Here is a 14,906-nt window from a genome sequence, read left to right on the forward strand (position 1 = left end):
GCCTGAAACAGATCCCAGGATTTTACACTATATTCCCCATTATAAAACGGATAATTCCGGTCCTGAAGTCTGATTGCCCGACATACATTTGAAGTTTTAAGTGTGAAAAGGCAGTTTTTAAAACATAGATTTGTTTAACAGTTTTATCCTTTCTATGTTGTTTTTAGAAACAACCACACATATTTCCTTAAGTATGTATAGTTACATACACAAATATACATACAGTACATACAATAAGCCCTCCTGTTTTTAAAACTTTGCTTTAACTGATTTCAGATTTAACAGACTTTGTATTTAACAGACAAAATCTGCTACAAGGGAATGTGTAAAATCAGAAATACCGGACTTCCACTATATTAATGGACAAGTAAAGTGCAAAAATAATAAAACAATAAAACATTTAAACATTGTTAAACATTTTTTATACAAAATACCTTTAAATAAGTCTAAAAAGCATGAATAACAAAGATGCTCTGTAGTGAAGGCCAAAAGGTAAAGGGTTATCATGGGTGTTGTTTCTGTTTTGTATGCTTTAGAGCTCTTTAAAAACAATGATTATAAAAAATACACTAAAATGCTAACAATATGTAAAAACATAGCTCTGTAAAATGCATAAATAATAAAACAGGGTAAAAATAAATATTACATAGGATTAAAATTCAACAATATCAATAATGCCAAATAGGGGTAGGTTAACCAGCGGTACAACTACGGGGCATTGGCGTCAGCCCTCCAGAGGCATTTTGGCAGGAGAGGGGCAAGGTTATCTCACCGTCCTGGGAGTCAGCTCTGGCATGCTCGCCCCGACACCCGCGTCTCCGACAGGCCCAGGCTACGCCCACCGCTGCCACCTCCGCATCCCGCTCCGGTCAACCCACACACCCCAGACACCTCCCGCCCCGCCCACCGCGAGACTGATTCATTCTCCCTGCCCCACCAACTCTCGCCAGTCCAAGTCAAGGCAACCACCCACCTGCTGCAACCAGTCCAACCCCAGGATGCAGTCCTCACGGACTGGGGTAAGGTAGTAAGGGTTTTTCACCCTCGCAGCCCCAAAGTGCACGGTGAGCCCCCTGGGGGCCCGGCAGGACACCAGGCCGCAGCAGGGTGATGGTCGAACCGGTGTCAACGAGGGCCTGGCAGAGCTGTCCTTGGTGAGGCAGGGAAGGAATAAGCCAACTCTTCCCACAGCAGGTGGAGTGAAGCGCTCCTTCTGGCTTTCCGGAGCTCTACTTATTATTTTACAGAGAATGCACCTGACAAGCTGGACAGTATGCTTCTCAAAGCGTTTTACAGGATAACAACAACAATAACAACAACAATTTACAAGTTCTGGGAGGAAAAATATGATCAATAATAATAATCAACTTTATTTTATATAGCGCCTTTAAAGGTGGCTTCTCAAACTGCTTTACAGGATAACAACTGATGAAACAACAGTGGCTGGGGGTTGAAAATACCTGTGAAACCGGTTTGTTCACAAACAATGTACTGTAGACACAGAGACTCAGTAGCAATAGAAATTACTGTAACAATAGCAAAATAGCAATAATATGGACACACAATTGACTTTAAAAAAAAAAAACTTTTTTTTGACAGCTGTTTTTTGTTGACAGCTTGACACAAGTTTATCAGTGAAAAGACCATGGGCATTCTTCCTCCCCCTACATTCTAAGAGTAGAATAGAATGTATTATTAGCACAATTTATTACAGTGCTTAATTTAATATTATTGATTACTAATAGTTTATGCTAACACCTAGCTTTCTTAACGCAAGAAGTTCTACTGTACTGTACTTAAGTATTACTACTGTAAGCAAATAAAAGGGTTTTTTTGGGGGGGGGGGTCTTTCTCTGGAAGACTCACCCCCTTTTGCTTTGAAAATACCTGTGAAACCGGTTTAATTCGTCACAGCCAGCACTCCCGCAGAGAGTATACTGTAAATGAGTCGCTTAAGCCGTGATGCCACTGAGGCAAGTCATGTGACACACACTGAAACAGCAATACAGACATTACAGTAATATGGTCGGTAGGTCAACCACATGTAAGACTTTGGTGCTTAAAATGTTTAAGGAGAAATGTAGTATTGGTGTGTATTTTTTCTATAAAATACCAATACAAACATACAGTTTACATAATATGTTTATGTTCCTAAATTAATATCGTTTATGACCTTTATGACCTTCGTTATGCTCCTCTGCGTTTTATGCTTAGCTATTAAAATTTCCCTTTAGTGGTAAAATTCCATATAAATATTCAATACTAAGCAGATTAAAATGTGCACAGTAAAGAGATTAAATGATTAAATCTTTTCACTAACGACCAATACACCACATTATCTTCCGTGTCGCATTAACATTGGAATGTTTTTTTACAAGTGTCAAAAGAAGCGATACACAACCTGTCTCCTCTATAACTCTTCAGTTTACAGAGAAATTCCGCCAGAGCCTCACAACATTGTCCAATAATACTCTTCTTGTGTTTAATTTTTAGTTAAGCAGGATTTGAGCTACAGACCATAACAGACCAAAAAACAGAATCCACCTGCGATTTGGGTGTTAACAAAAGAAAGTGTTTACAAAGAAAGTGAAATACAGTAATACTACCAGCTATATAGATTCATAGATTTAGGTATTTAGATCCTTAAATTAATATCATTATTAATTTATTTAGATACATGATTACATATTATATTCTTTATCATAAAACACATAATTCCGGTCCTGGAATCTGACTGGCTGACACCCTTCTGAAACGTTACCATAATCTCTGGTATACGGACACCCCAGAAATTTCTGGGGTGTCATCCTGAAACCAGTGAAGCAGCAATACTTATTAATAAGGCAGAATTAAATGTTGCTGTGCTTTCCTAAATGAGGCCACATCTAACTAACTCATGCAGTTTCTGATTTAAAGCATTTTCTCTCCGATAAGGAGCAGCTCCCAAATGGGGATTCGCCCAGCCTTGCTTGGCTATCATGATCAATGGCCATTCCTGGGGCCTATCCGTCTATAAGATTCTTGGAAACATCTGGATTGCAGTCCTAGATGTCAGAGGTCATTGTAACTCATCTCTTAACCAACCTGATTGATTAACCAATCAGGAACCTGCAGGGCATTGTAAACCCACATGGGTCTCAAATGCCAGCTAAACTTTCGACCAGTCATCACCTGTCTGGTTTAAAAGACAGTTCAGTTCAGAATTTCGCTCCTCCAGCCATTTCCATGCACCCTCAGAGACAATCACGTAATGGTCAGTGTTGTCTGTATAGGGACTGGAACCTTGTTTCACCAAAGTGTTGGTCCGGGGAATGTCCATATGTAAAGCACTAGCCAACGCCAACGTGGACCTTTCGCTTGATCACCGAAGTATACGTTTGGACACTTGTCGACAATCTGAAAGGAAAGGAAGTTTTATATGGCCAGCAGCCATATCACCCTGCAACTCACAACTGGCAGCCCACTGAAGCTAAGCAGGTGTGAGCCTGGTCAGTACCTGGATGGGAGACCTCCTAGGACAAACTAAGGTTGCTGCTGGAAGAGGTGTTAGTGGGGCCAGCAGGGGGCACTCACCCTGTGGTCCATGTGGGTCCTAATGCCCCAGTATAGTGATGGGGACACTATACTGTAAATAAGCGCCGTCCTTCGGATGAGATGTAAAACCGAAGTCCTGACTCTCAGTGGTCATTAAAAATCCCAGGGCGTTTCTCGAAAAGAGTAGGGGTGTTACCCCGGCGTCCTGGCCAAATTTCCTATTGGCCCCTACCAATCATGGCCTCCTAATAATCCCCATCTATGAATTGGCTTAATTACTCTGCTCTCCTCCCCACTAATAGCTGATGTGTGGTGAGTGTTCTGGCGCATTATGGCTGCCGTCGCATCATCCAGGTGGATGCTGCACATTGGTGGTGGTGGAGGGGAGTCCCCATTACCTGTAAAGCGCTTTGAGTGGAATGTCCAGAAAAGCGCTATATAAGTGTAAGCAATTATTAATTATTATTATTATTATTATTCAGCGGTAGTGCTACATCGGAAGCAAACCAAGTTTTTTCCCCCTAAAGATTGACTTGCTCGGACAGAAATTTCTCCCACTTTTCCTTCGTTTGACACCGAGTTGCACTGTGATTGGAGCCAGAACCCACCGTAGGACAACTATCAATTGCTGCAGCGATTGGATGCAGCCTGCCAGCTGACCTTTGGTGTCCGTGCCGGGAAATACGAATCCATATCTGGATAAGTAAACCCAATGTTCTATATTGCATCTTGAGAATTCAATTGTTACCTCAACACAAGTTTATATCAATTTATTTCATGTGAGTAATGTATTTACTTTTGAGTAGCTAATGTAGAATTCATATTCATGAGACTGATTAACGATAGTTGAGCCGAATGGTATACTGAAGTATATTCTCTGTTTTGTGTCACTTTGTGTTTTGCATCTTTTTGTGATTATATACCTTGCATTTTGATAACCCTCACAGTAAGATCTGCCATATGTATCCAGGTAGACTGTTATATGTTTTATACAATTTATGTATTAATGAATGTATCTCATGTATTGAATCCATGTGTGTGCGTTGCTGATCGATTGATTTTCTAATAGCCATTAAAGAATCACCTTGTGGTTACTGTTACAATTAATAAATTGTCCCAGTAAATTCACAAAACACCTACACCAGAATCTGTCCAGGTAACAAGATTACAAGATTATACTTATTAAAATGTACAAGGTAACTTATTACACAAGTCAATCCATCCATTTTCTAGCCATTTTATCCAAGACAGGATCATGCCAGAGCTGGAGCCTATCCCAGCAAACATGTTACACACTGCACACAATACCTGGCAATCGCTGGACCCACACAAACACAATCATGCAAAACTTCAGGGCCCAGGGCCCAGGAGCCAATTAACTTAAAAGTATGTCTTTGGAGTTTAAGAGGAAACAGAGCACCAAATCCAAACACACCCAAAAACAGAGTGAACATGAAACTCCATACAGGTAGCAGCTCAGGAATTGAACCAAGGGGCCAAGTGCTGAAAGGCAACAAGATTAACCACTGAACCACTACATTCCATCTGCAAGTCCCTGTTTTAAGAAACATGGTTTTCCAATGTGGTATTTTGTGGTATTTAACCAAATAAGGGTAACAAAGAAATGACCATTAATCATTTTATTTTACAGAATTCTTGGCAGGATCCTTTTTTGCCTTTTAATTCAATTTTAATTTGATATAGTGCCTTCACAAGATGTAGTCATAGACCACGTTCACAATTATTTAAACAAATATATATTTTTACAGTAAAATAAATCAAATTGAAATATGCATAATTTAAACTGATTTGTCTTGATGTCAAGCAGAATGATATATCTTCCGTGTCTGCACAAGATAGGGCTCTGGTAGTCACATTTTTGTAAATAGTTGTATATAGTAGAACACAATTTATGTACAGATGCAGCCATTCAAAATGCGCGGGCGATACTGCATTATTTTCCAGTGCGCTCTACGCAGTCTACCACGAGTTACCATTAAATACCACTAGTTTTGGTAAATTCTCCTATAATACCGCAAGCAAAATAATAGTATACGGAATTTCCGCAAGGTGGAGCTAATAAAGCTCAACCTCTCATGTTTGAGCTGTCGCCATCAAAGTCTTTAACGAAGATATTACTAATAGTATTAATAATGAATGATCTTGGACAAGCTTTAAGTGTAAACTCAACATATTGCCCTGGTCCACATTCTTTTTTTCATTGACCGTCTTTGTAAGAGTAACACCACAGCATTTCGCAATCACGCATTTGTTTCCAATCATGCAAAGTACAGTAATTTTTGAGAATCGATTCACCATGCCTTTCACATGCTCATAAAAGAGATTGATTTAGGAACATAAACATATTACCGTATGCAAACTGTACTGTATACAGTATGTATATGTATATTTAATGTCTTAACTGTGCCCGTTTAAGTATTGAATATTTATATGGAATTTTACCACTGAAGGGAAATCTTAGTGCCTGAGCATAAAAAGAATAGGAGCATACTGTAACGCGTGTGAAGGCCATAAACAATATTAATTTTGGAACTTAAACATACAGTATATGGCTGGTCTCGGTAAGAAAACATACACACCAGTATTCCATTTATCCCTAAACATTTTAAGCATCGAAGTCTTTAACTAATGTGATACCGGAGTCAACAAGCATACTTTTAGAATTTGATTAAAAGGGAATATAATATGGAATCGCTTATCTAAAGAAATTAATGACGATATAATTATATTCATGTTGCAAAAAAACTGCAACGAACATAAAAACTCCCTTGCTTTTAACAGAGCGTTCCATAATTTCTAACTACGAAAATTATTTAAACTGCGACACTTATCATTCAACCAGAGCTCGAAATATCACAAGGATCCTCTAGAGCACAGCAAAAGAATTGCGTATCTAAAGAAATTAATAAGATATAATTATATTCGTGTACTGCGACAGGGCTGTGTAGGGCTGTTTCACCTCTCTCTTCATGTGACTCTATTCAATAGCCATTTAGGAAAGAAGGGATGAGAAGAGTGACAAACTAGTATACAGTACTTTAGATCTTTTTTTTCTGAACCGGGGAAAATCTGATCATGTTTCTCTATAACAATAATAAAAACATTATTTTACATATCACCTTCATGTGATATCACCTTAAGGACAGCACATACAAGGGTTAATTGCACAATGGGCCGCGCAAAGAATTTAACATAGTCTTCTTTAGGTGTGAGGGTAGGAGTGGATCGCAGCAGGCATAATCGGCAAATTAGGAAAACAAAGAACAGGACAGGCGAGACGTTTATCCAGAGAGCGAGTGATCAGAAAAAGGAACAGCTGTTATGCCCAGGTTTTACGCTCTCTCTCTGCTGAATGAATAAAAGCATTTTATTAAAAACGCGTTTACGTTTGTCTGGGTATTTACTTTGTAATCTGTGGTTTAATCTTTCCACTTGTATGTCATCGGAAAATACAAGAAGTTTCTGCTTTCTGTAAGAATGGTATCAAAAAGTAATCTAAGTGGTGAGAAAGCTGTGCTCCCCAAAGCACTTTACAGGATAAAAACGATAACAGCAATAGTGGCTGGGCAAACGATTTTTTTAAAGAAATACAAAATGAGATATAATGATGTGTTCCGGCTAAGACATTAATGAGTACAACCCTCCTCTCTGCGGGAGTGCTGGCTGTGATGAATTAAACCGGTTTCACAGGTATTTTCAAAGTAGAAGGGGGCGAGATTTCCAGCGAAAGACACCTCCCCCTCCAAAACCAAGGTAGTACAGTACTTACTAGTTAAGAAAGCTAGGCTCCTCAATGAAATCGCTTTTTACATTGTAGAGGTTTGATGGGTTTACTGAGACAATTATTAATTGTAGCAGTAATCACGAGGTTGTTCGTTGGGGCTTTTAGAAAATCAATAGTCAGAACAACTAACAACGCACACACACGGGTTCAATACACGAGATACATTTATTAATATAAACTGTGCACCAAACATATACTAGTCTGCCTGGATACGAGCGGCAGACCTTACTGTGAGGGTTATCAATATACAAGGTATATAATCTCTAAGAGATGCAAACACAAAGAGATACACAACAGAGAATATAAGTCAATATATACTGTTCGGTTACCAAATCGCTAATCAGTGTTATTACCCACTGTTACTCTAAACTCGGAAGTAAATACATTACTCATGAATTAAATTGATAACAACTTGTTTTGAGGAACAATTGAATTCTCGAGACGCAATGTAGAACATGGGGTTTACTTATCCACTGTGTATGGATTTGGAATTTCCCGGCACGAACACCAAACCAGCTGACAGGCTCTGTTGCAGCCTCTGTTCCAGCGGCTGTCCAATGGGCGTTGTCCCGGTGTCCTCTGGCTACCGGCCAACCAGTCGAGCTGCAGCTCGGAGTAGGACGGGCGGAAGAATCTGACTGCGGCGCGCAGGGCAGTCGATGCTCCGAGGGGATCTACCAGCAGTCCGGCTGGCTAGTAGAAAGTCTCTATGCACAGAGTGTGACCGTGAGTCCTCACAAGTCACTCTTTTGGCTGGGAAGAAGCTGGTTCGTTTCCGGTCCAGCGCTGCTTCTGAATAAGCTATTCAGGTTGTCGACGAGGGTCCAACTGTAGGCTGCCGTTGATCAAGCGAGGCATTCATGTTGGTAGAATTCTGAGTACGTATGGGATCCTCGGCCTCGCGCTTAGAACAAAGTCCAAGTCCCTTTGCAGACAACAGCAGTTGTCACGTGATTGTCTCTTAGGATGCGCGAAAATGGCCAAGGAGAGATATGAGTCACTTACTCTTGACACTTAGGAATGCAGTCCAGATGTCCATCTGGCACTCCCTAGACAGATAGGTGCCAATGGATGACCATTGATCATGATAGCCAGGCTTAGCTAAGTGCATCCCCGTCTGGGAGCTGTCCCTTATCGAGAGAAAACATCTTAAATCAGCCTGCATGAATACTTTCTCTGTGGCTGCACCACAGAGATGGAGGGTGAGATGGGGCCTCATTTAGGAAAGCATACCAACGCTTAATTCTGTCTTATTAACAAACATTGCCGCTACAACATGCTAATGCGTTGGTGTAACAGTCCGGGCATGATAAGCTTCTAATGTCAACTCGACTCGATTGGAAGACAATGAACATATTCTAGCCCTAAATGAATTCATAGCAAACATGGTTTACATAAAATACATTTTTCCGAGAAAATTTATAATAATACGATCTAAATTGAAATCTGAGCCTAAATAAAAAGAAAAAGCATTTTCAGAGAGCAATTTTGCTGTGTTTATGTAGAATAAGTGATTAGGTTTATGAGCAATCTAATTACTTATTCGTTTAAAATGCTATATAAAATAAAGTTTATTATTAATTTGCTGGACAGAGCGGTGAACATTATTATGCATAAGACAAAGATAACAATCCTGATCAGTTTAGAAATCTGTGTAAGCTGTAAGGTTTTTACTTCTTAAACTTTTAAAATACATGTTTCGAATAGAAAGAAATCCTCTTCCTGGTACAGTACTATATGTATAGCAAACCAGCACGTCTTATTTCTCCAATCAGAGGGATGTCAGATGGTGTCAGCCAATCACCATTCTGAAGCCCTACCATAATCTCTGGTATAGGGAGACCCCAGAATTCTGTCCCATAGTTTAAATAGATGATAGATACTTCTATTTATAAAGTAAATCATTTTCATTTTAGGAAATTCTTAAACGCTCGGTTAAAAGCAAAGGAGATTGTCTGTTATAGTGGAGATAAAAACAAGAGTTTGCTGTGGCGTTATTGGAAACCCAAATTTAACAAAAAATCGCTGGCATTATATCCTAGAAGACACAGACCGGCGCCAGACTGGGAGAATGCCCGTAGCGTAAAATAAAATGCATGATGAACTAGGGATTGGACAGTTTCCAACTGCTTGTACAATTGATGGAAATGTTCAAATAAATGTGCAAAAGAAATAAACAAAATAATAATTTATTTCTTTATCATATTGGCTAGCTAATGTCCTCTCTTTGCTAGTTAGTGGCTGTGTTTCTGCGTTGGGTAGCAACAGGTGACTGTTCTCAGGCGGAAGATGTAAACAGCTTAATTTTCGTGTTAAATAATTTTTTTTAATTAAAATTCATTCTATACAGCAATCGCATATTTGGGTACCGTTTCATACAACTTTCATGCTTAAAATGTTTAGGGAGAAATGGAAGACTGATAATGGAATGGAATGGAATGAGTGATAAGTGTCGCAGTTTAAATAATTTTCGTAGTTAGAAATTATGAAATGCTCTGTTAAAAGCAAGAGAGTTTTTATGTCCGTTGCAGTAAAAGAAAATGCCTGACAAAGTAGGGCTTGGACAGATTCCAAGTGCATTTTTGCAATTTACATTGCATTGTCCAATGTGCTGCTGTAATACAGTTTAAAATACAGTAAGTCTAAACTGTATCAGCTTTATTTATGGGTTGCAATTTAGAAAAAGTCAAAAACCACACTCAAAATGCAATTTAGAGCTTTCTGGCAAGAGGAGACACTCAAATTAATAATGTAACATGCCACTGTTTGTGCGTGAACAAAGTTATACTGCTATTTTCCTTAGATACGTGATTAAAAATAAATAAATTTTTTGAATCCCCGGCGGAACACATTCCATAAGAATCAACGCTTTTATATATGGCCTTTAAAGGTGGCTTCTCAAAACGCTTTACAGGATAAAAACAACAATAACAGCAACAACAACAATATTGTATTTCATTGCACTTTGAAAACCAAGTAATAACTTAACTATATGTGCAAACGTTTTATGATATGTCGCTGTTGTGAATGTCTGTGGAGTGTATCTTATTTGCATGTCTATCCCTCAATTCAATTCAATTCAAGGTGCTTTATTAGCATGACAGATGGGTACAATCGGTGTTGGGTATTTACTTTGCTTTGAGATTCCACTTTTAAAGGTGATATATAAAATCAAGGCTTTAACTTGCTTTAACTCCACAATGTATTTAAAAAATAAAAACGATTACAATCTAATCTTTCCACGTTTGATCCCAAGATCTCAAGAAAAATAAATCTAAACGGGGAGAAAGCTATGCTGAAAGTTTATTAAGATACTTAGAAGACAAAGATATCAATTTATGTTGCATTTGTCTGATTGTGAATAAAAAACATATATTTAAACACGTGTTTACAATTGAAATCAAAACGCGACTCAAATCAATATAAATGTTTATTTTGTAACGCATAGGTGACTATTCATTGTTATTAAAATGACTTAAATTCGATCATGTTGTGATATTTAGAAATATAAATTTGTTTGGTGCGAGTGAGGTTTTATTTAATCTCTGACCAAGGGAAATGTTTAATTTTTTCAAAGAAATGTTTGTTAAAAAAAAAGGTCATGGTTCCACAGTGGGATTCGATCACAGACCGTGTGACATGGTAGTCAGGAACCTAACCCACAGCGCCACCGGCAAGGTCACATGTAGAGTGCTGAAAAAGCACTACAGAAACATTATCAACAGACAATGTACAGCGTGTACTATTCTTGTGTTGCGGTACATGAATATAATTATATCGTTATTAATTTCTTTAGATACGCGATTCCATATTATATTCCCTTTTAATCAAATTCTAAAAGTATGCTTGTTGACTCCGGTATCACGTTAGTTCAAGACTTCGATGCTTAAAATGTTTAGGGAGAAATGGAATACTGGTGTGTATGTTTTCTTTAAAATACCGAGACCAGCCATATACTGTATGTTTAAGTTCCAAAATTAATATCATTTGTGGCCTTCACACGCGTTGCAGTATGCTCCCATTCTTTTTATGCTCAGGCACTAAGATTTCCCTTCAGTGGTAAAATTCCATATAAATATTCAATACTTAAACGGGCACAGTAAAGACGTTTACTGTAAATCTTTCTACGACAGACCAACAGACCACGAGTGCCCCTGTCAGTCAACCAAGCACGTACCGCGGTACTGTGCGTCATCGTGCGTCACAATGCGCGACGCCGTAGCCAATTACCTCCGGTACGTGTGTGTACCGCGCACTTTGAATGGCTGCATCTGTAGATTAGTATGTCTTATTAAGATGCCTGCTGGTTATTACTGATTTATCACGCTATGTAAAAGACACTAAGAACTAACACTTATTATTTCCTGACTACAGGCATTTATGAAGGGATGAGAAGTAGCTTTAAGAGAAAGACACATTTTAATGAGAAAAATCATGGTTAAAATGAGATACAACTGGGCTAATTGACTAATTGATATCCAGCAGCAGTGAGATTCTAAATGAGAAGAAAAGAAAGGATAGGCCTTGTGTGGAATTGGCCACTTGACTAACGGAAGGTGTATAATAACAGCGAGGAGGAAAGTGGTTTCAGTTTATTTCTAGGCATCAACATGGTAGGAAAAAAGAGTGACGGTTCCATAGGTAGGTCTCATTAGCATTGGACTGAGCTGGTATACAGGTCTGTGGGACTCAGTGAGCAATGGTTCTTGAGAAAATATATCTTAGGCTGTTCTAAGGGACATTGTAAGTGCTGAACAGATATGCTGCATGATAATTAGGAAGGGGAATGTTTCACCAACTGTCATGAGTGTCTAATGAAGGTGAGGGAAGGAGTGAATCAGGTAGAATACTCCAATGGCTAATTAGATTAGTGAATGATGATTAGTGATGGTATGGACTCAATGAAAGATATGAGTGAGTAAAACCCTGGGAAAACAAGAAATATAAGATGGTGTGAATTTTCCCAACAGATGAGCTCAACAAAAGAGTTAGGTAGCAGGAGTGGTTTTATCCACGAGAAAAAAAAAGAAATTAAGGTGGTGTGTTAGCATAGTTGTTTAACTTATTGAAAGTGCTGTTGTTGTCACAGATATTTAATTATTAATCTTTAAAATGTGTTTGCTAAATAAGCTGGTGTCAAGACTTGATAATTGATTGGTATCTCTTATTTTATGATTATACCCCCTTATCACAATAAGCATATTTAGAAGTTTCTTATAAAGCATGAATATTTACTACTTGTAAGTTGAAACTTCAAGAAAATATACAGTACTGTAGCGGCAATGCTTGTTAATAAGACAGAATTAAGTGTTATTGTGCTTTCCCAAATGAGGCCCCATCTCTCTCTTCATCTCTGTGGTGCAGCCACAGAGAAACTATTCATGCAGGCTGATTTAAAGATGTTTTCTTTTGATAAGGGGCAGCTCCCAAAGGGGGATGCACTTAGCTAAGCCTGGCTATCATGATCAATGGTCATCCATTGGCGCCTATCTGTCTAGGGAGTGCCAGATGGACATCTGGACTGCATTCCTAAGTGTCAGGAGTAAGTGACTCATATCTCACCTTGATCAACCAATCAGGGACTGGTAGGGCCGAGTAACCCACGTGGAACTCTGATGCCCAGGAAACTTTCAGCCAATGAACGAGCTGAACTTCCTCCAGGTAAAAACAGGCAACACAGGAGAACTATTCGAAGGACTATTCCAGTAGGATTTTTCTAAGGAGAATTCTAAAGGACAATTCCAGGGCAGGACGGCCCAGGAGCAGAAAGGCTCCCAAGGGCAGGACATTCTTGCAGCACGCCTCCTGACCATCCTGAGACTCAGCCCGGACAACCACAGAACGGCCAGTGTGTTCGAGTGCCAGAATTTTTCTCTGTTCTAAGAGTCTAGAGCGGAGATTGCCAGAGTGTAACCCAAGGATCCACCCGAGGTTAGCATCAGCAGCAAGCCTCGTGAACAGGTCGGAACTGTGGACAGCTGAATCAGTATTCAGAACTAGCGCTTCATCAGGAACGAACCGGTCTTCTTACTGACCTGCTGGGACCCACAGTTATCTTTTCTCCTCTGCACAAACTGTGCTAGTTAAAGCCAACACTAACTAGCCGGTCAGTGAGCATCAGCAGCCAGCAGAAGATCTGAATCCCCAGAGGTTGGATGAGTATTCAACTTCAATGCATTACAGCTCGAGAATTCAATTGTTATCCCAACCAGTTGATATTAATTTAATTCCTAAGAGTTATGTACTTGTTTTGAGTATCCAATGTAGAAGTTATAACCAAGTGCATTTACAAAACGGTCTAAATGAATGATATACTGAACGTATGTCCTCTTGATATATGTAACTCTTCGTAACTGACTGAATATATATCTTTTGTATTCTGATAGACCTCACGATAAGATCTGTTAGGTTTACATGCATATTCTATGTATTAATAAATGTATCCTCGTGTATTAGTACCTGTGTGTGTGCGTTTTTTGAGTTATATCGCATGGTTGGATTCTAAAGCCATTAAAAGAATAATTTTGTGATTTACTGCTACAATTAATAATTGTCCCAGTAAATGCCCAAACCCTACAGAACTGGTGCCTCGTGAGAGCACACTACAGTACTTCAACTGACAACTGGTTAATGGATACTAAACAGTATACAAAAAGTAAAAGCTCAAATTTGGGTGATTAATGGAGTACCAGATCTATATTCTGTCTAATCATCATTTTATCAATTTAAATGTTCACATTTAGTAAAAGTCAAAATATTACAGCTAATACCAAGTTGGGAAGTTTAAGACATTTTATTACTACAAAATGTATTTGATTATAATTTTGTCCTATTGAATTTCACCCGCAGTGCAAATACTTTTGCAAGACACTGTACCAGTAACAGCTATTTAATGTAGATAAATGCAGCAGATTTGTTTGTTTATTTGTTTGAGATGAGGAAATGCTCATCTTAAAGATTTTGGAGTAAAAGACAGTTATTTATGCAAAAATCTACTGAACATTTACATTGTTGACATCAACATCTTTTAGACAGAGGAAAACAATAAAACGAGTGCTAGGATTTATAGTTAACTTTTAATTTTAAGGAATACTCTACTAAAATTGTACAATGCAATTAGACTTCTCATTCAGAATACTGTGTACATCTGTGGTTGCCATGTTGCAAAAAATCTGTTTTGAGCTGCAATCAGTCCAGGTCACCAGGAGAAGTGTGATCAGATGCATTCTTGGGCTTAAAGAAATATCATACACTGACAGTGCAAAACAAGATATTTTTAGTCTCGAACTGAGGTGCCACAAGGGGACCCGATCCAAGTGTTTAAATTCTCAAAAGCTTTTACATATTTTCATATTTAATAATGAAATATGAACAAGTAGACATTATGGGGCAGTGCAATAAAAACTGAGTACCTTTTATCACAAGGGTTGTGTGAGTCTGAAACAAGCCAACTGACTATGTTTTTGAAGCTGGTATGCTGGCTGTTTTCAGTTAACAGCTGGATGAGACCTTTAAATACATAAATTCCAGCAACTAAACAGTAGATGGACTCTATCTGTGTGTAATG

At 38.6% G+C, this 14,906-nt stretch overlaps 1 pseudogene; it reads left to right on the forward strand.

The window, feature by feature from the left end:
- Window positions 1-674: 674 nt before the first annotated feature.
- Window positions 675-14,906, forward strand: part of LOC148677904 (uncharacterized) — a 49,784-nt pseudogene continuing 35,552 nt past the window's right edge.

Source organism: Lepisosteus platostomus, chromosome 1 (assembly GCF_059453375.1).
Source record: "Lepisosteus platostomus isolate fLepPlt1 chromosome 1, fLepPlt1.hap1, whole genome shotgun sequence".
Lineage (NCBI taxonomy): Eukaryota > Metazoa > Chordata > Actinopteri > Semionotiformes > Lepisosteidae > Lepisosteus > Lepisosteus platostomus.